Here is a 22,965-nt window from a genome sequence, read left to right as displayed (position 1 = left end):
GGAATTATTTAGACTAAAATGAAAGGAATGGATGTTGATGGATAATCACAGACTGGAATATGTCAACTTTTACTCAATCCTATTTCAAAACCACTGTTTTCAAATAATGTAAAATTGAAAAAGACAGCCCAAAATTAATTAAAAAGTAGAGATTTGTTCTTGCCAAAGAGCGTTGTGTGGAATTAATCATGTTATTTTGGGTAGTTAAAAAGAACACTGATATAGGAATGCGGGTCGATTTGACCCGAGGACAACAGGAGGGTTAACATCCACTTTGTATAAATAAGCAGCTGTTGAGGGCTTCCAGTTCCATGTTCTGTACTATTCCTTATTGTGGAAACTGTCTCCTTGTGTTGTGTAAAAATGAACATTGACAAAACTTCAGTGGTTCTTGAAAATGAACAACTACTTTTTTTATTATGCTGAACGTTTTGAAACCTTTCCCAGCCGGGACTGTCACTCTTGTTTAGAGTCATTTCATTAATAATATTGCCATCAAGTCAAGTTTCAATCTATTGTGACACATCATAAGACCTGCTAATAAAATGTGAAACATGAAAACCTTTTGAGTTTGAGAAAATGTAAGTTAACACATAACTGCCTTTCCTACAAGCCTTGACTCCCATTCTCTGTTGTTCTTGTGATATCTCACGTTATCTCCCAATGTCACAATTTAAATTTTCACAGAATATTTGGAAGAATATCTGGATTTTACCTTCAATAACAGACCAGTGGGGGAAAAAAAAACAAATTCTCAGACCATGGCAAAACCTCCCAACGTGAATCAGATTTGGATTGCATTCCCGATTTTGAATCTGTTTGTACACACTTCACTACGCCATGATTAAATATTATATCCATTTCAATCATAAAAACTTTAGTGTTCATTTCTCTTCAAATACATCTCACTCAAAAGCTAGTTTAGTCCCTTCATGATTAGCCTGATGATTATCAGTAGAAAATGACAGTTGGAAAGAGAAAACTGAACAATGGTGTGAATGTGACACCAAAACATCATGCTGGAATAAGTCAGGTCATATTACTACCAACAATACTACTGACAATAAACTGTTTTCTGCTAAAGGAATCCAGATATTTGTGTGTTGCCATGTTCTTTCCACCAGCTCAGCGCTGATACAACTTTTATTTTCTGATTATGTTCTTGGAACATAATCAGTCTGCTGATTTGTTTTGCTACTGCAGCGAGTGTGTGAAAGAGAGAAGGACATGATCAGTAAGTTAATAATGAATTAAAGCAATGTCCAAACATATTCCATTTCAAAAATATCTTCAAAGAAATTATATTCCAGAGGTACAGAGAAAAAATAATAACTTGGGCTTATATTGACTAATTCAAAGTATGTGTATAAATATTGTTGTCTATGGGTAAATATATATGTAAATATAAGCTTTAAATATATATGTTCAATGATTATAGATTTATTATCTCTGTAGACTTATTATTTTGTCTTTTAATTCGGTAGAAAGGGTATAAAGGGGTAGGAGTACATAACTTTTACTTCTTTTTACTCCTTTTTGCATGTGTAAATAGAGGTTTTTAAGTACTGGAAATTATGTTTTTTTTATCACTATTTTCTTCTGATATTTTATTTTATTTACATGTTCAACATAAAAGCTATTGATCAGTCAGCCAGTCAGTCAATCAATCACTTTTGCTCCTGCTGCATCCTCTCAGTAAGCTTAAAGAATAACTTAAGTCTCAAGAGAATCCACATACACGCTGAAGAACACACAAAAAAACCACACACACACGCACGCGCGCACGCACGCACGCACGCACCTGCCTTGTCTCCTTAAACAGCCTCGTCATTCATTAGGGTGGATCAGAGAGTCAGGGAAGGGGGCTTCAAAGACACTTCCCCTGCCCAGAAAGGAGCTGTGATTTCTGGCCAGGAGGCTACATGCTAGCCCCTGGGTGGAGGCTGGAGGTTGGACACTCACACAATCGTACAGTGTCTGAGCACGCTTTTATTGGGTGTGTATCACCCCCACAGGATCCTGATCTCCTCTTTCTTTCAGAGTGTGTGTCTTTCACACAACAAAGGGCACACACATGCTTGTGCTTCATTTCATGCCAGTGGAATCCATAGGCCAGATGTGATCGCTCACTCACAGGCCTGGCCTCTTGTTTTCCACACTTAAAGGCACCAAAACACCTGTTTTTCCACACATCCAACCTCACCCACACCCACACCCAGCACATTCTCCTGGCCGTTTCTTAAGATATTGTACGCCATACAGAAGTCTTCTGTTGGAGGCACCAATCAGGATTTCTGAGAGAAAAACAGTGAGTTTGATGAATGAACTTTATTGTATGTCTCTCTGCAGAACCAGAGGGATAAGCTTCATTCAGTTAGAACTGCAGAGATTCAGCATTCTAGGTTAAAAATATCCATGTGTTTGCTCTCTCTGGTGGACCCTCATCACATTCCTTATCTAAACAGAATTCAAGTGGGACAGAGGGGCATTTAGAAACCTAAAGTGGTCCATTAGTATTTGGCCTAAAAATAATCAGTTAGCATATAAGCGTGCCTTTCAGAATACAAACTACCTATGTGGATTGGGGGGCAGACAGAGAAGCATTCATAAGCTGAAGATGCTTACAGTACACTTGAGCTTTCACTGGTATGAGAAATCTGAGATGTTTCGGATTTAAAGGCATCACAACTACTCACAACACTCACACAACCACATACACACACACGCACGCCTGTTAAAGCCTGGTAAAATACCATGATAGACAAGTGAAGAGGGGTCTTGTCGATGTCCCCTGACACCTCTGGTGACCCCTGGCTGCAAGGGGTCACGGGTCAGAGATGGCACTCAGCTGGGGCTAAAAGAGGAAGTAACCTAATCAGCTGTGTGAAAGGGCGCTTCCCAAAGTCACTGAGTGAGAACATCCACACACATCATTAATCAATGCAAGACACGAGCTAAGAAAGAGCGGAAGGCTCCTATCTTTGATGAATGTGAAGGGAGCACATGTAGGGTTAGAAAGGGTTCAATGGGCCTAATCCGCCTTCTGTTCTCGGATTGTTGCTGCTATCCAGCATTCGTCTTTTGGCTCGCCAAGATGTTTTCTAGGACGTAAAGCCCCAAAGAAAGTCAAAACTAAGATTTGAAAGTTGGAAACAAAAGGTTTAAATGTGGAAAATGTAGTTCATGCTCACAAGCTTTAAGTAAGGTGTTTGGATCTGTCCACTGCTAGAAGTCTTCCTGAAATCCCAGCGTTCAAAGCCCCAAAGATTACATCTGAATCTCCACCCGGGGTATGCTAAGTCTTCAAAGAAATCAGGCTGTCTGTTTCAGAAAATCTGATAAGAGAGTGTTATACTGCATATGTTAGTGCGCGTCTTAAGGAGTATAATGTTGAATACTACAACCCCTATGATCGGCTCTTATGGAGTGAAACATCTAGTGTCGCTTAAAATGATCTTGGGAAAACCTGAGGAGCTCAAACAAATGCAAATAGGCTACATTAGAGTCCAACGGAAATCACATTTAGTCATACCGTTTTGTAGTCGCAGATAATATCCTCATGTCTTTTAAAATATATAGCTAGTAGCTTTTTGTTGTTAAAAGGAAGAGATGCTCCTTTACATCTCAGCCGAATGGCCGGTCTGTGTTTGATTGACAGCAGCCGGCAGATGGTGTAATTGAAGCATCTTAATAGGCCGAAGTGACATTTGCAGTTACCTCTACATGGATGTACCATGTGCAGCAGCTGAGCAGCTAATTAGCAATCAAGCCTGCAAACTGACGTTAGTGGTGACTGCAGCTTGGTGAATGTTTGCTTCGTTGCTCATACAATGACAAGACGTATGTGTATGTATGCAAATTAGATAAGAAGGAGACTCCAGCAGGAAGGCTAACGAGGTCTCCATCTAGGTAGACGGATACCTCTTATTCCGTCAAATTAATGCAAGACTAGGGGGCGCCATCATAAAACCAAAATATCATAAAATACACATTTGTGCTGTAACTGTGGTCTACAATCACATACCTACCACCTCCCCCAAACACACACACACACACACACACACACACAGTTAGGAGTAGTTTTCAAGGTGGTTTTGGTTCCCAACAGCCCTAAAAAATATCACCATAAGTCCCTCTACACAGCTCACCCTAATCCTAAACATGGCTTCAGCGTTCTCCCCCTCATCCTCTTCCCTCCTTTTACTCTCCCTCTTCCTCTCTCTAATCATGTTTTATATTTTACATTTCAGGCCAAATGTGGTGCCTGTGGCTATCTAGTAACATTCAACATTCCCCCTCTTCCATATGTGACGCCACTACACATAATGTGCAGCAAAGGGACAGCATAGCTCCATTATTGGATGACTAGGTTTTATAGCTTTGACTGGCGTATTGTACAGTACTGGGGCTGGAAATACCCTATACTCATATGGAGGCTGCTGGTTTTGTTTTCTCAATGGTATAGGATGACGGATATTACACATACCCTGCAATAACACATCCACATACATATCTAACCTCAAACCCGCCCCCTCATAATAAAATCCACTTTTGCTTTCGAGGTGATGTCACCATCTAAAACTATGCCAAGAAGTGAAGTGTTTGACACAAAAAACCTCAGGAGGGCAAAATATAATGGTGGCAATACATGCACTTTGATTCAGAGACAATTGTCATTAGTCACTTTTAAAAGTCAAAAGCTCACTATGACTGTAGTAAAGACTGAACCTTATTGGACAGTTTTTATTTTTTTATTTTCCCATTTCAAAATTAAACAGTTACATTCTCTTTTAAGAAGCTGCAGTCTATTCAGTTTTCCAACAACACTATGGGCAGCAGGCGGGGCAAGGAGGCACATGTGTTTGGACTAATTGCTCCCATTCTGTCTGTGTGATCAGCTCATTTTCTCACAGCTGGACCCTCTGGAGAGGGAGAACAGAGAGCCAGTCAGTTTGGATGGCGGACAACCCACTCATTGAGGAAAGGCCTGAACCTGAACCCCAGTGTGTCGTCGCCGTCCTCAGTAACGCATGCAAAACACACACATTAAGAATAATCACAGTACTGTGAGTGAGTTAGAAGTTCATATTCTTTTCAGGAGAGAAAGGTCCAAGTTTAAGTTTCCTGGGAGGTTTCTGCTGTGTGCATTTCTCTCACATGGCTAGAAACACTCCAACTTCAGTGTGTATGCTGTGATGGACGCTGGAAACCGCTTACCACCAAATAAACATAAACTTTGGCGATTGGGCGTTGCTTAGTCTTTCCATTATGAAATAAAGTAGTGTCAGCCTTGAACTTTAAATTCATATCAAAAACTGAGCAAGCACTAAACATGTTTGGACCCTGACCCGTCCGCGAGTAAAGGTTTGACAGTGGGCAGGTATCTGAAAGTGCAAAACTATTTTCTTTTTGACTAAACACGTGTGTAAAAAATGCTGAATTTTAAGGGTTATTGTTGTTTTAATCTAGCAGGAGCGATTCCCTATAGCTTTATCATTTTTACAGTTGCATACTCAGGATTGCTGGTACACGTCCCTTGCCTGCGGACTCCACTGGACTCCACCAATGGACGAACGCATCACGCCGTCAAAACATAAATCAAAATCAACACTTTTGTTGACACTTTTTAATTGATGTTTTGACTTTTTCTCACGTTTTTGACCCTTTTTTCAACACTTTTGACAATATTTAATTTCAATATTTCAATATTTGTCACTTCGTAACACTAACTTATTAACTTCAATTTTACAGTTATTTTTTGGAATATATGGTCAATAAACCTAATTTTATAGGAAATTATACCCAATGTTTGAGTTAGAAATGCCGAAATTAGTAATTATTTAGACTAAAATGAAAGAAATGTATGTTGGTGGATAATCACAATTACTCAATACTATATCAAAACCACTTCCATCGTTTTTTCAAATGTTATAAAATTGAATAAGACGCCCCAAAATTAATAAAAATAGAGCTTTGTTGTGTGGAAACAATCATGTTATTTTGGGTAGTTGAGAAGAACATTGATGTAGGAAAGCCAGAGGACAACATGGGTTAAGGAGAAGTAGGCCGTGCAGCTGCTGAATCTTCCTTTCAGATCCACAAAGGTCCGACTGCAGGCAGCGCCCGCCTTCCGACTGTGCGTGTCACGTCGGTCAAATTGAAGGCCGACGCCCCTCCCCCCCCCGCACCACTCCGGATGGACGACGGAACGGAGCACACCGAACAGACTCGAGTCACCGACCTCGCCAGACTGTCCGACGGCTGATTATGTCATTAGTGACATAATGGGACTGATCCGCTTTTCCCAGGCTTGCAGATTAAATACAGCTTGCATTCCTTACATGCTTGCTTATTAGTCTGATCACTGATATACTTTCACAATACAACACCTTTAAAATTAACATTAAGACTGAAATAACCTCAGCAGCCTCAGAGACTTCTGTCTGAATCCTTAAAAGGAGAATTATGTCACTGGCCAGTTACTCAGATCAGATTGAGCTTCTGGCTTCTCTCCTCCCTGATTCTTTACACACTAACTGAATTGAGCATTCAAACATCAGCCCAGATGTCAATGAACACACTTTGAGAGTACCAGGGTGTGCCTTTCACGCCAGAGTGGTATCCACGCGTCCTTCACTTCCAAAAGCTCTAGGAGATATATTAACAGCACCAAATCTTTCTCAACTTCTCTGTTCAGATGTTAATCTCGCTGCTGCAGCATGGTTCTCACAGTCCAACTACAGATTTTGATAGAAGGACTTAGGAGTTTGACATTTCAAAGAACTGGATCCAAATTCCCCCTTGTAAATCTAAAGCAGCCTTCTGATGATTAACATTCCGCGTTGGGCTGGGTAGAAAAGCAAAATCGTGACGCAGAACGGAGTGACTCAAATGGGGGGGGGGGGGGGGGGGGGGGACGATGAGAACTGGAGGTTCACTCACTTCTTCAACCACTCTTTTCCTACTCTCCCTCTCTCAAGCTAAATCTTGGGAGTTCCACAGCGGAGTGGAAAAGAGGCTCAGGAAAGGAAAAGCAAACCGCTTTCTGGGCAGCGACCAATCGTGTGTTGTACAGTGTGTTGGAGTGTGCCTCTGTGTGTGCTACAAGGTGTGTCTTACTTGCATCAGCTACAGACAAGTCCACCATTGTCCACAATCCAAGACCAGGACTAGTTGAGACCGAGTTCAAATTCCCAAAACAGAAAAAAAGGTGGTTTAAGTGATTAAAACTTGCATGGTCAGCTCAATAAACAAGAGAGGCTACATTTACTTCTATGGACAGAACTATTGGCCGCATTATACTTCTTAAACTACTATCACACTCCAATAAAAACTGCATTAAGAAAGAGCAACCTCCCACAGACTCACTCCATCCCATTATAATCTACCATGGATACAATTATATAGAGAGGATGCATTATTTCATAGGTATCACAACTCAGCAATCATTTTAGTGTGAAGGGAGCAGAGCTTTATTCAAAAGGCCCACAGCTCTTTTGTCTGCAGTAATGAGTAGGGCTGGTCCATTACAGCTGTCTGGCTCTACTGTTGTCCATGCCATTGTTGACAACAACTGTCCTCAGTGTGAAACTCAGGAGGACGGTGAGAGTTTGATGCTGGGAGGGGAAGCGTACCGGTCGGAACATTGGATGGGCAGAGTGGGCAGACCGCCTCACGCAATTAGTCAGGAAATCAATACCACTGGTGGAACATGTGTAAGAGTGACATACTGGCAATAAACCAATGGACCACCCAACCTGGGACACAATGACATTAGGATGACCGGTGCAGACACATGCTAACTCTCACAGAATTCAACAATGGCACGTGGCAGGCATTGAAGTGTGATCAAAAACACAAATCATGTGTCAGTCTTGCAGATTACAGCGTAGTGTGTGTGTGTGTGTGTGTGTGTGTGTGTGTGTGTGTGTGTGTGACTGGGTGTGTCAGGGACTTGCAGGGCGTGTCAGGATGTCCACCTCTTTAGCAAAAGGCAGTAAACTACCTTAAAGCAGACCAGTCCCCTCATTCAACCGGCTGTCTGACCCATCTGACACCCAAAAGGGGTTTACAGCTCACCCCTGACCCTCACACACACACACACACACACACACACACACACACCCCTCACATGAACATTGAACACAGAGGGAGTGTCCACCCCTCAAAAGAAGACTAATAAAAAGGATCTTTCTGTTATGCAGTTATAGCTCCTTTTGACCCAAACATCTTCACATCTACAAAGCAACAATTATTCACACACTCACATAAGAAAAAGTTAAAGAAAGCCCTATTGTGTCCATGTTATTATTACACGCACACACACACACACACACACACACACTCTATCTCCTGGTGAAGGATGTTTGTTTTGAGGGTTACAATCTAGGTTATGTTGTGTGCTGGGACTGATACAGTATCCCTCTCTATCCTATTTCCTCTTTCCTCTTCCTCCTATGGAGAAGATGGTCAGGCTTATTTGACAGTCTCTGACCTTGATTGTGCCTTTCCATTGGCAGCCCCCCCCCCCCCCCCCCCCCCCCCCCCCCCCCCCCATCTGACATCTCTCCATTTAGTGCATGTATTAGGTACTAAGCATGTGTGTGTAATTCAGGCTGGTGTGTAATAACAACAGAGTGTAAATTGTAATTCCCCCATGTGGGATTGATAAAGTATACAATATTTGTGTAAATTCGGTCTGATCTGCCTTTCAGCGTAGGTGAAATAAATCAGACAGTGTTAGGAGGGGTTGCTGCTTCTTCTCTGCAGGGGGCACCTGCTCACACATTCCGCTGTCTACGCATTGGCAGCCACACAAATAAAGTTGTGGGAGGTGAGCGCATGTGTGTGAGCACAGGGGTGGTGTCTGTTTGCCGCGTGTGTTCCCAGCTGTTGCCTGTGCAGGTGCTACAGGCAAGCTTGACTCAGTGTGTGTGTGTCACTGAAATACTTTATAAGGTCATTTCAACAAACTCAGACAGGTTTAATCTCCGCAGTCTGTTTTATTTTGTCTGTCCGTTTGTGTGCTTGTGCCTCTCAATGTGTGTGTGTATATGTGTATATATATATATCTACATTTATACACTGTATATGAGTGTGTGGTTCTGTGTAGGGGTGGACGATATGAAAATCAAATATCACTGTATTTTTGACCAAATTGATACGGCAACAATAATGTAGAGTAGACTATTGGTGCTTTCACAAAATATTAACACAGCAAGATTTCTGATAAGTAATCATCAGTAATTTAGATATGATGACTAAGTGGGTAAAGGTAAATAATGGAACAGTTACACCAGTAAATTCAGAAAAGGACATCACTTTACTGTAATTTAGCCTTTAAAACTACTTATGCCACATTAGGATATTACGATATCCTCAAGCTAAGACAATTTCTAGTCTCACATCACGATATCAATATAATATCGATATACTGGCCAGCTCTAGTCCGGTCATAAGAGGATACTGATCCAGGGGTCTCTGTGGACCACCCACTGAAGGCCTCTCCTCTAAGCAGCAGATGGAAAAAGAAAGACAGATGAGTAGAGATATAACCTCAAGGGGGACTGTTGTCTTTTTCATCCCCTCCATATTTCTTCTGAATATAAAACCAGAGGATTTTTACAAACCGACCACTTTAAGTAGTGCAAGCAAATCCAAAGCCAAAGGCCGTTTGCCTTTAAAACTGCTTAGGAAGCTGGGCAATTCTCACGAGTGTGCATGTGTGGGAGTTAATACATTTCTTCCTGAGTACTGCAGAAGACCTGGTCAATTCACTTCAACTGATGTTCCCACAACCCTTCCCAGGCCACACTGGCCATTTAATAGCTGACAGACTTAGAGCCCTACATAACACACAGAAACACAGCAACATACACCCTGGCACGTGTACACACACACACACACACACACACACACACACACACACACACACTTTAGACTGTATGGCTGACAGACTTAAAGCCCATCCTAATACAAAAACATACACCCTGGCGCACACACACACAAACACACACACACACACACAAAATTTAGACTGGCCACATTGTATATTACCAACTGCGCCCTTTACAGAAATTAATAAAAACCTAGCTTGGCAGGAAACAATCGATAAATTACCAAGAACGACCCACACTTCTTGAGGGAGTCTGTGTTAATGGGAACAAAATCAGGGAATGGGAGAGAAGTTTCCTGTTCTGGGCTGTATGGTCGACTCACTCAGACTTGTAGTATGTGCTGAGAGTCAGGGTCCAACCACCATGGGTATTGTTAGTTAATCATGACGAGTGAGAGGTGCTAGCCACATCCTGACCACACACACTAGAACACACAAACCCCTCTACCCTTCCCAGAGAGGCCAGACTGCGCACACACCCTTTAAAAAGGAGTGGTGTGGGTGTGTAAGTGTTTTAGAGGAATGTTTGTGTGCAACAAATGGGGGGGGGGAGGACTATTCTTGCACATGATCACATAGCTCCTGTGCAAACAGCAGACTGAGTGACAAATCTGTTTTCATTCTCCTTTTCCCACTGTAGGGTCTGTCTGGGTGGGATGACGGGGCCCGAGCATGTGTGCAAATCCTGACAATCTCCATCGACTACCCCCCCCCACTGGCATTTGCTCCCTGTCTGACAGGTTTTCACTTGACAAAATATCATTTTACCTCCTGGACCTTAACCTTTTTTTATTCTTGCCCCAACTTTTAGTTCTTGTCTAATTCCAAGGTAAACAGCAACCCCCTGCTTTGCCAGCCCAGGAAAACCCCATTAGCACATATGGCTAGACAGACAGAAGTAGAAGCTTGTGGGATGTTTCAATTAACAGTCTGACAAGTGTTCAGAGTTTGGACTATCCATAAGCTTAAGCTACACACATACACACACTTTTCCTACCCTGGGACAACTCCCATTCTCCAATTTCAGCCTGGGAAGTCTCAGAAGGATTCGCAAAAACGGCAGGGTGATGATTAGCTATGCTTTACCTTTTTTCCTCTTGAGAGAAACATGGGAGGAAAATAACACACACCATAATGAAGATGGGAAGGGGCTGGGGAAAAGTTGTGTAGTGGAGCAATTGTGCATGCAGACAGTGATGGTATTTCAAGAAGCAAATGGAAAAAAAGAAGATCTCCATCAGCTATCTCCTCAGCAGTTTGATAGCCAGAGATTATTGTGCATATTTAAAATTGAGCTTTAGCCTCCTGGCGTGCGTGTGTGTGTGTGTGCCTGTGTGTGCGTGCATGGACATAATGATGCCTTCCCCATCCGTTCTCTGAGCTACAGCGTCCCAGGAGCCAGACTCCAACAGAAGCCCTGTGTGGGAAGTCTCTGGCTGACCCTGGACCAGAGGAGACCTGGCCGGATGCACAGAGAGACGACAGCTGAGACGGACGAAAGAAAGGAGAAGAAGCGAAAGAAGTGAGGAGAATGTTTGGAAGACAGGACATGGAGGGGAGGCCAGTTTTTGTCTGATTTGATTTTCAGACTGCGGTGACACACAAACCGGCCTGCAGACATGCATGCACTCATACGCGACAAAGGCAGCCCTAACAGAGAGTGTTAGATGGAGAGCTGCGTGCAGAAAGTGCACAAGCCAGGGCATGAATAGTAATTGACCTCATTGTGCAGGCCAGCTAAATGCTGACCTCAACACTCCGACACAAGTTGGTCAGAGGGTAATTACGGTCTTCAGAGAAGAAGTGCACTAGAGCCAGAACCACAAGGCAGGTTCATCTCCTGCTCCTTTTCTTTCTGCTTCTGTTTTGCATTTTATTCTCTGTGCCCTCTGTGCCTGTCTCTCAATCCCTCCCTCCCTGCCTCTCCTATTCCACTTTGCTTTCTGCCTGTATCTGTCTGCACTGAGCCAGGTAGATGCATTGGACCCACTTTCGGGCACCTAACAGCGTCTTAATCCCCACATGCTCAACCATTTAAAAACACACACACATTAAAAACATTTCTTTGCTCTCGTCTGCTGGTAAAGTTGTTAATGTAACAGATGCAGTGTGCCACACCTTGTAAAAATCCGAATGTTTCAAGTCAAATAGTTTTGAAATGAGGGTCCGTTTTTCTTCTCTATCCATCAGTGGTTAGGAATTTATTTCCAATTTAGGAAAATACACACAGACAACAAAAATACAATGTTACATGCTCCCCTCTGCAGGTGATGATGATGGCATTTCCAGACTTGTGTGCAAAACACAGGGAGCAGCAATAGATGGATAGAGGAACGAAGAATAAAGAGAAGAAGGCAGGGGAGGACAGAGAGATGGAGCTCTGGGGAGGTTTCCATGGGGTCAAGACAAGACGAGGGGCCTCCACTTAAGTTGGTCTATCCCAGAACGGGACTGGAGATGATAGCTATCCATCCAGACATGATGCATGTCAGGGATTCTTTTCCTTTTTTCTTTCTCTCACACACAGCAGATATCACAACAGACATCCTAATGAGATTTAAAAAAGCACTAGTTGTCACACCTTCATACGGGGGGAAAGCTGATAGTGTCAATTCCTTTCCATCTTTGTTTGTCTGTTTCTTACTTATCAGTCTGCGTCTCTATCTCAAGTGATTTTTGGTGCTCTTTGAGAGTGTGTGTGTGCAATGGCTGTTCTGTGTGTCTTATCTTCCGTCTATTCAGACACTGGGAAAGAGCCACAATGTTATCAGAGCCACTGAGACGCATCGAGACATCTCCTCCCTGTGCTTTCACATGCGGGATTGTCTCTCTGTTAACTGCCATAAAGTGTTCCATTGTTCTCCTGACATCCCACTGCCTCTCTATTGGATCCTGTCTGCAGACTTCATGTCAAACAAAGCCTGTCGGCGTAACGAAATAAAACCAACTTCGTTGACGTGCTTTCATAAAACCAACTCAATGAGTAAACACTGCATACACTCCAGCTGGGGTTCAGCTGACCGGCTGGGTGGGTGTTGCAGCATTTATGACTTGCCTACCCTCGGGCTGACTCCCTCCCCTTTGCCCACCTTTAACGTCTGACACATCTGCCCCTTCCACCCCATCATGCAAACACACGCCCCTTCTTAGCACCTGACTGCTGAAAGGCTCCTTCTGTGGGGGACATCTGTGGTGGAGAATTTCCCTTCCAAAAACAAACAAACAGACTAAATAGAAAGAATGGAATTGTTAAGAGCTTGCTTGATGGCAGAAAGGTGTGTTGACCTCTCCAACTTCATGACTTCCTCCTTCTTGGCCTCTGTATGAGTGAAAGCCTGGCTGGGTCTTGCAGTGTATATTTAACTACCGTCCGTTTGCCTTTGAGAGTGCCTTTACGGCACCTTTTACAGAAGCACCATAAGGCCAGGCCACTGACACGCAGCCACATGTATATACAGTACATTATGTGTACACTGTATGGACTGTTCGCTAATGTGAAACACATGGATAAAAATGAGAATGCTTGTTCAATAGAGCCAAAATTAGTCACACTTTTGTCCACAGGCCCCGCGGTTGGAACAAATGTTTAATCCTAACATGGTTAATGATCCCAATGGGCTTACACAGAGTTAAACGGTCAGGTTTGATGAGCTGATGAACATGTTGGCATTTTTAGAGGCTGTATTTTGCTCTTTGAGGCGGAGAAGAAAGGAAAGCTTTGAGGGGTGCTCTGCGCTGGTTTAGGCCACGGTCTGTTTAACTGCTGTCTGACTGACTTCCTCTGCAACCTCCACTCCTCTGCATAGACGGAGACACATACCAGCACAAAGACACACAAGATAGGCCAATTCATATTAACACATTATGTACTGACGAGTATCTCCACCATTCTGCTGAGGAGGGTGTGGCGTGTCCACACTTTCCAGGGTAGGAGAAAAAGGTGCTCTGGTTTATTGGCATTTCTTTAAACCAATCACAATCGTCTTGGGCGGTGCTAAGCGCCGGACGGAGCAACGGTGCCTCTTCAAATTAGCCTATGGAAAGAAGTTGTTTCGGTGGAACGTGTATACGTTCAAAAGTTGTTTTAGTGGTGCAACAAAAAAACAGATAGTCTAGCTAGCTGTCTGGATTTACCCTGCAGAGATCTGAGGACCAGGTAACCATAGTCCTCAGAAATCCACCAGTGATTAAAATTACAACACAAAGAAAGCGGAAGGTGAGGGACATCCGGCGGAACCGGAACAATCCAGTAACTGAAACGCTGTCGACACGCTGACGGACACCACGCACACTGCCAAATTAAGTTAAAACACGGAACACAATGTGCACCCATCTTTACAAGAATCCTCTTCACAGGGACGTCGCTGTTTGACACAAGTTAGACCAAAGAAATTCCCTCCTCAAACAACGCATCCTTTCATCATTGTGAATCCACCCTATTCCCTCTTCTATCTTCTCCCTCCATCCCTCTAAGGAAACTTGGCCACCATTGCTGGAGTATATTATGTCCAGCACTGTCAATGACCCTGCCCAAAGATGGCCAACACAGATAGACGGACCCAGAGAGGCCTACACAGAGAAACACAGCAGATGCAGCTCAATAGACAGAACCTATTAATTCACTAAAACATTTAAAGGCAAAGCTCAACACATACTCACATGGACATGTGCCCAAACATGCACACAGTTATAAACAGATGTAACCCAAACTAGTGGGAACATCCCCAAAAAGACATATCCTGTGTAAACACTCAGTAACACAAACATAGGTCAGGTCAGAGTTTTCTTATCGCAGCTGCCTTACGCGTGGGCAGTCAAGCGGTACAGTTTTAGTCCGCCATGCAAACAGCAACGTAGACTCAAACCCAAACATACTCCTCAGGATTTTCAAAGGAAAACACATAGACGTGGTGATTACGTGTGTAATAAGGAGCCTGCAGCGGAAACACAGGCCAGCCTAATCATGACTGTTCCAGCTCTGTCTGCGTCCACTAAACGTTATCTAAACCTTTTATACCAAGCCTTAATAACCGTGTGGCAGGGAGTCACACCTCCAGTTCACCATCACTAACTTTCCCTAAAGTTGCACATCTTCTTTTGGTTTCCTATGTGATCTGAAATGATTATTTTGGTTCCAGGAACCGCACATGTGGTGCATGTGGCGTGCAGATCTTATCGAGAGAAGAAGACTAAAGTAGAGCCCGACTGATAAAGGATTTTTAAGGCTGATATCGACACAAATATTCAGTTATTTAAAAATCCGATATTCCAAAATATATATGAAAAAATGAAAAAAAATCCAGAAACACGTAACAAAACAAACAGATTTTCCTCACATTAGTTTTTGAAGTTATTTATGAGATCTCACTAAAATATTTTGATAATAATGTGTTTTAGTGTCACAACAGAACATCAAAACATATTAAAGGTCCAACAAATAAAATTTATAAAAATACAAGCTTAAGATATAAAACTTCCTTCCTTTGAACAAAAAACAATAATTAGTGTTGCCAACATTGACGTTGCAGAGCGTCCTCTGGTGGACAAACTATACAATACCACGTTCATAACATGGTTGCCCGCCAGTTTTTATCTTAGTTTTTATATTTTTATATTTCTTTTTTTTATTGTCCATTACAAATGCCGATACCTATAGTTGGGGACATGCCTAATAACGGACAATAATATTGGCCCGCTGATATATCGGTCGAGCTCTAGACTAAAGGCTACAGCCAAGGGTGTCCCGTCTTGACAGAGTCTGTTTTCCTGGGCCCACATGTGTTCTTCATATGGCCCTGCTCTAAATGTGCCCCTTCCCTCCACTAACCACAAGGGAATTCCAGGAAGCCTTACTGTACATGGTTTGGTCTAAATATGCAGGGTGAGCCACTGTGGCTTTTTTAATCACCACGTGTCTTTTTGGCGGACCTGGACCCAACAGGTGATGTTTTTCAGAGAAGGCCCTGGTTGCAGGGTTGGGGACGGAAAAGCAAAGCAGCTGGAAAATAAGAAATGAAATGTATGCTTTTTTTTTTCTGCAGACAGCAAGTGGTAATTAAAATAATAAATAATAATGTGTACTTTATTAATCCCGCAAAGGGAAAATTACAATAATGTTTACTTTATTAATTCCACAAGGGGAAATTACAAGGTTTTCACTGTTGTTATTACACACACATGTTTGATGGAGCATACATGTAACAGCAGAAACACTCTTAAATCAGAGTGACTTTAACGGACTTCACAGTGGTTTGGTTATCAGTGAGAGTCGGGGGAGGTTTGACGTTTTTTGTGATGTGGGCAAAAAGAGATTCAAACAGGCTGCTGAGCTGCGATGTGTGTGTGTATGTGTTGTAGCTGACTAAGCTGCAGGCTCGACGCACAAACAAACACATTCCAGTGTCTGACAGAGAGAGACGGGACAGATGAGAGAGGGAAGGGTGGGAAGAGGGAGGGAGAGAGAGAGAAGGGGATGCAGAAAGAGAGAGTAACAATGGGTGTTTCCCCTATTCATAGTGGCAACGAAAACTTCTGGAGACCCTGGATCGATTCCTGTCACTCTAAGGTCAATGGACTTTTCAAGAAAGTAAGGAGAAGCAGACCCCCCTCATCCTGGTGTTTTCCTTCTAAAAGAGAGCTGCAGATCCAGGGTTGTTTGAGCCAAACAGGACTCGACACCCCCGATGTCTCCTCTTATCGCTCTGTGATTGGATGCCACTCAACCTGCCCTCATTCCACTTTGCTGGCAGACAAAGCAAATCCAGGCCAACACACACACAAAACAAACAGACATGCACACACACAATCAGGGCCCTATGGCGTGTCCAAATCCACTTTTGCTAGTTTGAAGGGAGAAAAAAGGGTCCGTGCCCCTGGTGCATGATTCAAAAGGGTTGTACTTAGTGTCTTCATTAATTCTAGGTGTGTTTTGGGCGTAACATGCAATCAACCAATCAGAGGTCATCTCCCATTCCCTTTAACAGACAGGCGCGTGTGGACCTTGGCGCATTGCTGTTATGGTGTTGGATCAGCACAGTAATATTTCCATTTTTAATCTTCTGTGTGTGTGTGTGTGTGTGTGTGTGCAACAAGCATAGCGTGCAGGCGCTGTGAACAAGCCTAGGCACATTTTACTAATGCGCTTTTAAAATTCTATGAAATGCTGCGTTTCTGACTTTAGATCAGGTTTTCGTTAGTCAAAGGTGCGATCACTTCTCGCTGCCTCAAGATAGCAATACGCCCATAACGCACCTGAACACACCTCCCTGTAAGACCAGCACGCCCATGGGCGCAAAGATGGGCGCAAGTGCATTTGCTATTTCAACAACGTGGCCGCGGGACGAGAAACAACAACTGCGCCGATCTTAAAATAGCAAAGACACTTGCAAAACAGGGCCCTCAGTCCCTCTCTCAAAAGCCCAGATACAATCAGTGTCAGGGGAGAGAGACAGATATGGTAGAGTCAGCAAAAGCAAAAACATTCAGAAGAAATATCAAAGGCTGCGGTGGCGTACTTATGGCTGTAGGGCAACATGTCACACATATAAACCCACACGCATGCACGCACACCTCAGTTAACCTGTCATGATGGGCTTCTGCCTACTGAACCTGGCACACTCAACAACGAGCTTGCACACATAAGCCAGTTGCTTTTCCATTCTCCTTCTTGTTCTCTCTCTCTCTCTTTTTTCTCTCTCTCACTTCCAAATCCTCCTACTGGAAACTTGGCGGGCTGTTTGGGGTGTTGGAGAAACAGTTTCCAAACATCATGCAAGCTGTGAACTATTGCTCAACCTGTAGAAGATGGTCTGTGTAAGGCAATGCAGCTTTATTTGTACAGCACAAGGACAAGTCATTCTTACTGATATATTTCAATTTAAAGGACTTTTGGCTCAAAGAACAAACTGGAAGCCACTCAACAGCGAAGAAGCAGGGATGGAAGTCCTTAACAGTGCGTCTTTGTCCACTTATTCAGTTTGCTTACTCCACCCTCGCTACATACACAACCAAAGTAGTCACGCAAGTCAGAAGAAATGGCATCTTCTTCTCTCTGCCTGCCTTCTATCTGAAAGTGAGTGTGTATGCGCTGGGGGGAGTCAGTGTACAGAGGAGATACAGTACATAGAGATAGGCATGGGGAACTTTTTATAAGATCATATCTCAATGCTAATCAAACCAGCTGTTAAGCTTATTGAAATAAAACCATGCCAATCTCTATGTATGGTGAAGTGTAGGTGACGTGGGGGGGGGGGGGGGCTATTTTAATTCCAAAGGCCAAGGGAACTTTATCAGTATGCAAAATATCCTGATTCATGAAATATCTGGTCATAAAAAATAAAAATGTGCCTGTCTCTATGGGAATTTCACAGAGAGGGGTGTATACTTATGTCCCCTGTTTTTTAAGGAAGAACATTTATTAATTTACAATACATTATTCATTCAAAGAAAATTAGTGTCTTTAAAAGGTTGGATTTTCCTTCTTTTTTTTTTTAATTAAGGCCTTAAGATCAATATTGTAAAGATGTTTTTTATTCCTCTTTTTAATCAACTTTAGCACGGGTATGTAAACTTATTCTAGCCACTGGTTTATGACAGATTGATGTCATCATAAATGTGTAAATGTGCCCGTCTACATGTAAATGACTATATTTCCGTACATAAGCGTTAAAAAAAGGAAAAGTGGCCAGATGAAAAGAGCCATGTGTACAGCAGTGTGTCCACACACACGCCGGAGAGTTTGCTTTTCCAGTGCAATATATCTGGGCTTTGCCATTCGGGCAGCACACACTGCTGCTCTGACTCGGCAGGACAAAGACGTCACTGATGGCATCGCAAAAAGCTCACTCTCAACCGTTTAGACATGAAAGAAAAAGAAAAGAAAACCTCAGTTTCCTAGATTGGTCCAAGAACATCCAAAAGAGGTCCTTTTTCTTTAATTATTATTCTCAGTGCCGATTGATGGAAGTGCACACACACACACACACACACACACACAGACACACACAGACACACACACACGCCCTCAGCTGCAGACATTTGGCTCTGGCTACATAGATCCCAATCAGAGAGGATATGCGGGATTGCCGCTTCATGCTCTACCGTTCCATGGCTCCATCTAGCCAAGTCAGTATGCCTCCAACGGATTTCACAAGAGAACACAGCAAGGGGTTATTATATCTAATCCCTGGTCAATCAAATTGGTTTCCACTAAATCGACACACTCCCTGAACCCCCCTCCATGCTCTCTCTCCCCCTCCAGTCAGCCCATCTGATCGGTTTGTGTGTAATCAAATAGCACAACCAAATCACCCCCCCTAAAATGGTTCTGTATCGACTACAGTAACTGGCCTCATTTCTGTTGGAGCACACATGCACAGAGACTGCTGCGTGCCAGCTAATGCCTATTAGCAATTAGAGCTGTGATGGCTGGCATTGATTTCTCAGGAGTGAGGAGCAGGAAAACTGATGATTTGCGGTTTGACAGAGACTCGCAGAGTTTACTCTTTGTGAGCTGTGCACAGATGTTTAACAGCAAGGCGGAACGGATCTGCTTTGGCTCTGCCACGGAAACAACCAAATTATAAGACTGAGTTAAGTACTGCATATGTCTTTTTCTTTGTAAACCATATGTCGTAACACTTAATCAAACCATCTCCGTCTTAAATAACTGAGTAAGAGGGTTGTGGGTAGCTGTAAAATGGATAGTATTTTAGGAACAAGCACAGATTTCTGACTTACTTCACTTGGTTTAGGCTATGTCTGGGGTGGGTACAATAGTGGTCTTTTATGCAGTCTCAGTAACAGTGTATTTTGACTCTTATTATATTTTTTAAATGTAATTCATTAAAGAAACACTTGCTCGTGGCCGGGTTGGTTCAGTGGTAGAGCAGGTAGGACATGTACTTGATGCAGAGGTCCAGGGTTCAAATCTGACCTGTGACAGTTTGCTCCTCCCCCCCTCACCTTTCTCACAGCTGTCCTGTCGAAAAAATATCCAAATCTTTGGGTTTGATTCCGACCTGCAGGCCTTTGCTGCATTCCCTCTCTCTCCCCTGTCTGTCATCAGCTGTCCTGTCACATAAAGGTCCAAATTGTCCAAAAAATATAATTATCTTAAAAAATAAGAAACACTTGCTCATACAAGTATGACTACCTGAGTTTTAACTAGGCCTGCATGAGTTATCGTAAATCTCAACTCAGATTTAAGTTTTAAATAACTTTTATTTCTTTTTGTCTTTTTTTTAACTTAACTTAACATAACTTAAATTCTCATTTAACTTTACGAGCCGACTGCATTAAATTTGAAGCGCTCCTGAGCTCTCGAATGCTCCCCCTCCCTTCATTGGAGCCTCTATGTTTACAGGCTTGTGGTGATGAGCAATGTGCTATATGTGCCAAAAAAAAATCTATGTTTGGTATTGCGAGGTTGTTTTGTTTTGTCATGGTTTATGTGTGCAATACACATTACACTTAATGAGAAAACAATTGTGGGAGAGAATCGTGATTACAACTCTAAGCTAAAAACGGTGATTCATATTTTTCCTGAATCGTGCAGGCCTACTTTTGACCTCTGACCCTCGAGACCCAGTTCAGTGTTATCATGACCAAGCCAACGACTCCGATGCAGGTGCATGTGGCAGTCTCTGAGCCAGCCTTCGCACAGAGATGATGTGAAGCACAGGTGTTGCTTTCACCATTGCTAGCATCCAGGCAATGCATTGAGCTGCCTGGTCCAAGATTCCAGCCGTCTTCCAGCCAGTCTTCCTGCTTCCCTCATTAGGTCCTCCGGCTGCAACCCCAAACCAGCCTGCAGGAAAGATTGCCTCGAGAACCATAGCCAGGACTTTGTGGTAACGCATGTGACATACTGGCTGCACATTTTCCAATTCAAACAAGCCAAAGAGGCTCAATACCAATCTGAACTCTCCTGTCCTCTCTGGAAAGACAACAAGACTCTCCAAGAATGCGAATAGAAAGAATAAATCAAGATGCAAAGAAACAGATGCTTTTTCGTTTGCTGTCACTATTTCTGTCCCCCCATGCTCCTTTTCTGTCCTCCCTATCTTTCTTTGCCTTCTCCCTATCAGTGCTTTACTGTACACAACAGTTTAAGACGCATGACTCATGTTGCAGTAATGTAAGAGGAGCAGCATGGCTTGAGATCAAAATGATGACTGCGAGGGTTAAAGGAAGAGAGATGGGCGAGTTAGGACGGGCTACACACAAACTGTAAGAAAGTCCACTAAATGACCTGTGCCAAAGGATGTGGAATCAACATGAGGTTCCTGAATCAACTCCATTGGTTGTGCTCGACAAATCGTTTGCACGGCCATATCTGTTAAGGCATTACTCACGATTTTCCAGGAGTAGTCTAAACCCACACAAATACACTGAAGCATCCACAGATGTGCACATTGAAACACGTGCACACCAGCACTCGAATGCGTCCAGACGAGAAGCCAGGGCAAACAGTGACATGGACCATCGGTGTGTGTGTTTGTGTGTGTAGTGTGAGGTGGAACGTGTACATTACGCTCTCCCACACAAGCATAAATAGTGATGTTTTGTAACGGACTAACCCTTATTATCTACTTAAGCTGTGTGGGTTACGGTTTTAACTCTATGCACACACTGACATGCTGCTGGTGCTCACAGGGTTAACCTAATTTCATCTGTACAGTTATTGGGGCCAAACACAGGCTTGATGTCAATGCCTGGGCAAGGTTGCAGCATGCCTATCACACAAGGATGAAGGTAAGTCTATGTCACCATAATATGAATGCCCTGTTATGTTTTCCCAAAACTGTATTTGATCCTGCTCCAGATTTGCGGAGCAGGGAGTGTATTTTCAGAGTGCTGGTTTCCCCATCTGTGTGACCACAGTGCTGGGCTGCTCTCCCTGCATCCTTCTGCCCATGGTTCCCACGCCTCTTTCTGGGCTAAATACATATTTAGGGAAATACTGAGCAGCAAATCATATGTCCTGCTTTCTCATTGCACCCCAAACCCATTACTCACAGCGCTTCACTACTTTTATACCTAGAGCTGGAGAAGATAAACTGAACTTTGCTTTTTGTCATTACTGGACCAAATCAGAGTTTGTTTATCCAGGTAAACTGTGCCGAGCATGAATACTCCCTTTCAGATAGTCCCTGCTTCAGATAGTTGTACGGATTAAAGCCATGGAGCAGCCCTTTGCAACCAAAAACGTCTACTAGTTTGGTTTTCTTACTATTAGATTATAGCTTCAACAGAAAATGCATGCACAAAAACTATGAGAACATTGCAAATGTTTCACAAAAACTCAAATACATTTGGAAACTGTTCTGCCAGCCGGACGAGAGTTTAACAGACATCTGTAATGACCAATATCTTCATAACCACTTCCGCTCTCCATTAGTAAAGCTACTTCTCTGCACTTTAAAAAGCCCAGCAGTACTATCAACAAAAGTTATACCAGGAAGCTTGTGCTGTTTACTTGTGAGGAGAAATGAATGGCAAATGGATTCTTTGTATAGCAGCACTGTGTAGTGAGTTCTACCAGTGCTGTGGAGCCATTTGACCACATCAGGATGTGTGTGTGTGCGCGTGCGTCACCGTTTACGTGTATGTACTTGCTTGTGCGAGTGTGTGTATGAGTAATGAATAAGATCCTGGCACATCACAACCGGGTTCCTCTAATGCACTCCCTGTAGACCAGAAGAAATAAACAGATAAAGAAGAAGTGGACGTGAACGTGGACACAATAGCAAAGAAAAAGAAGGAGGAAAAAGGCAAGAGAGCCAAGAGTGAGAGTGAGCAAGAGAGGGCAGGATGAGGGAGTTTTCAGAATTGTTATTGGAGCCGTAGAAGTCATTTCTGACTTAAAGAGTTCCAGATGTGGGCCAGACCCTGAGAAAGAGACTGTACCCTGTACCCTTCCATCTGATCAGAAATCTAACCTTTCGTTCTGAGACTATCTGGTTTTGGAGCAGAAAGTGGATATTTGCGTTTGTGTCCACTGATTGTTGTGTTAGATAGAGGAGGGATGGAGGGAGGGTGTGTGTCTGTGTATGTGTGTGTGTGTGTGT

The 22,965-nt window shown here is 43.1% G+C and overlaps 1 protein-coding gene and 1 long non-coding RNA gene across 2 annotated transcripts in view; both read right to left on the bottom strand.

Moving 5' to 3' along the window:
- LOC117949212 overlaps positions 1-15,582 on the bottom strand; it is a 19,382-nt gene extending 3,800 nt beyond the window's left edge. Inside the window, exons 1-2 of the long non-coding RNA XR_004657651.1 lie at positions 15,572-15,582; positions 10,586-10,588 (exon numbers count right to left, since the gene is read on the bottom strand). This is a non-coding gene — a long non-coding RNA (uncharacterized LOC117949212). The remainder of the gene's footprint in view (positions 1-10,585; positions 10,589-15,571) is intronic.
- abtb2b (ankyrin repeat and BTB (POZ) domain containing 2b) overlaps positions 1-22,965 on the bottom strand; it is a 51,926-nt gene that overhangs the window by 25,169 nt on the left and 3,792 nt on the right. The gene's annotated exons all lie outside the window — the stretch shown is intronic.

This window comes from Etheostoma cragini, chromosome 8 (genome assembly GCF_013103735.1).
Source record: "Etheostoma cragini isolate CJK2018 chromosome 8, CSU_Ecrag_1.0, whole genome shotgun sequence".
NCBI classification, from domain to species: Eukaryota; Metazoa; Chordata; class Actinopteri; order Perciformes; family Percidae; genus Etheostoma; species Etheostoma cragini.
Note: the sequence above shows the minus strand (reverse complement) of the source record. Positions and strands in the feature narration are given on the sequence as shown.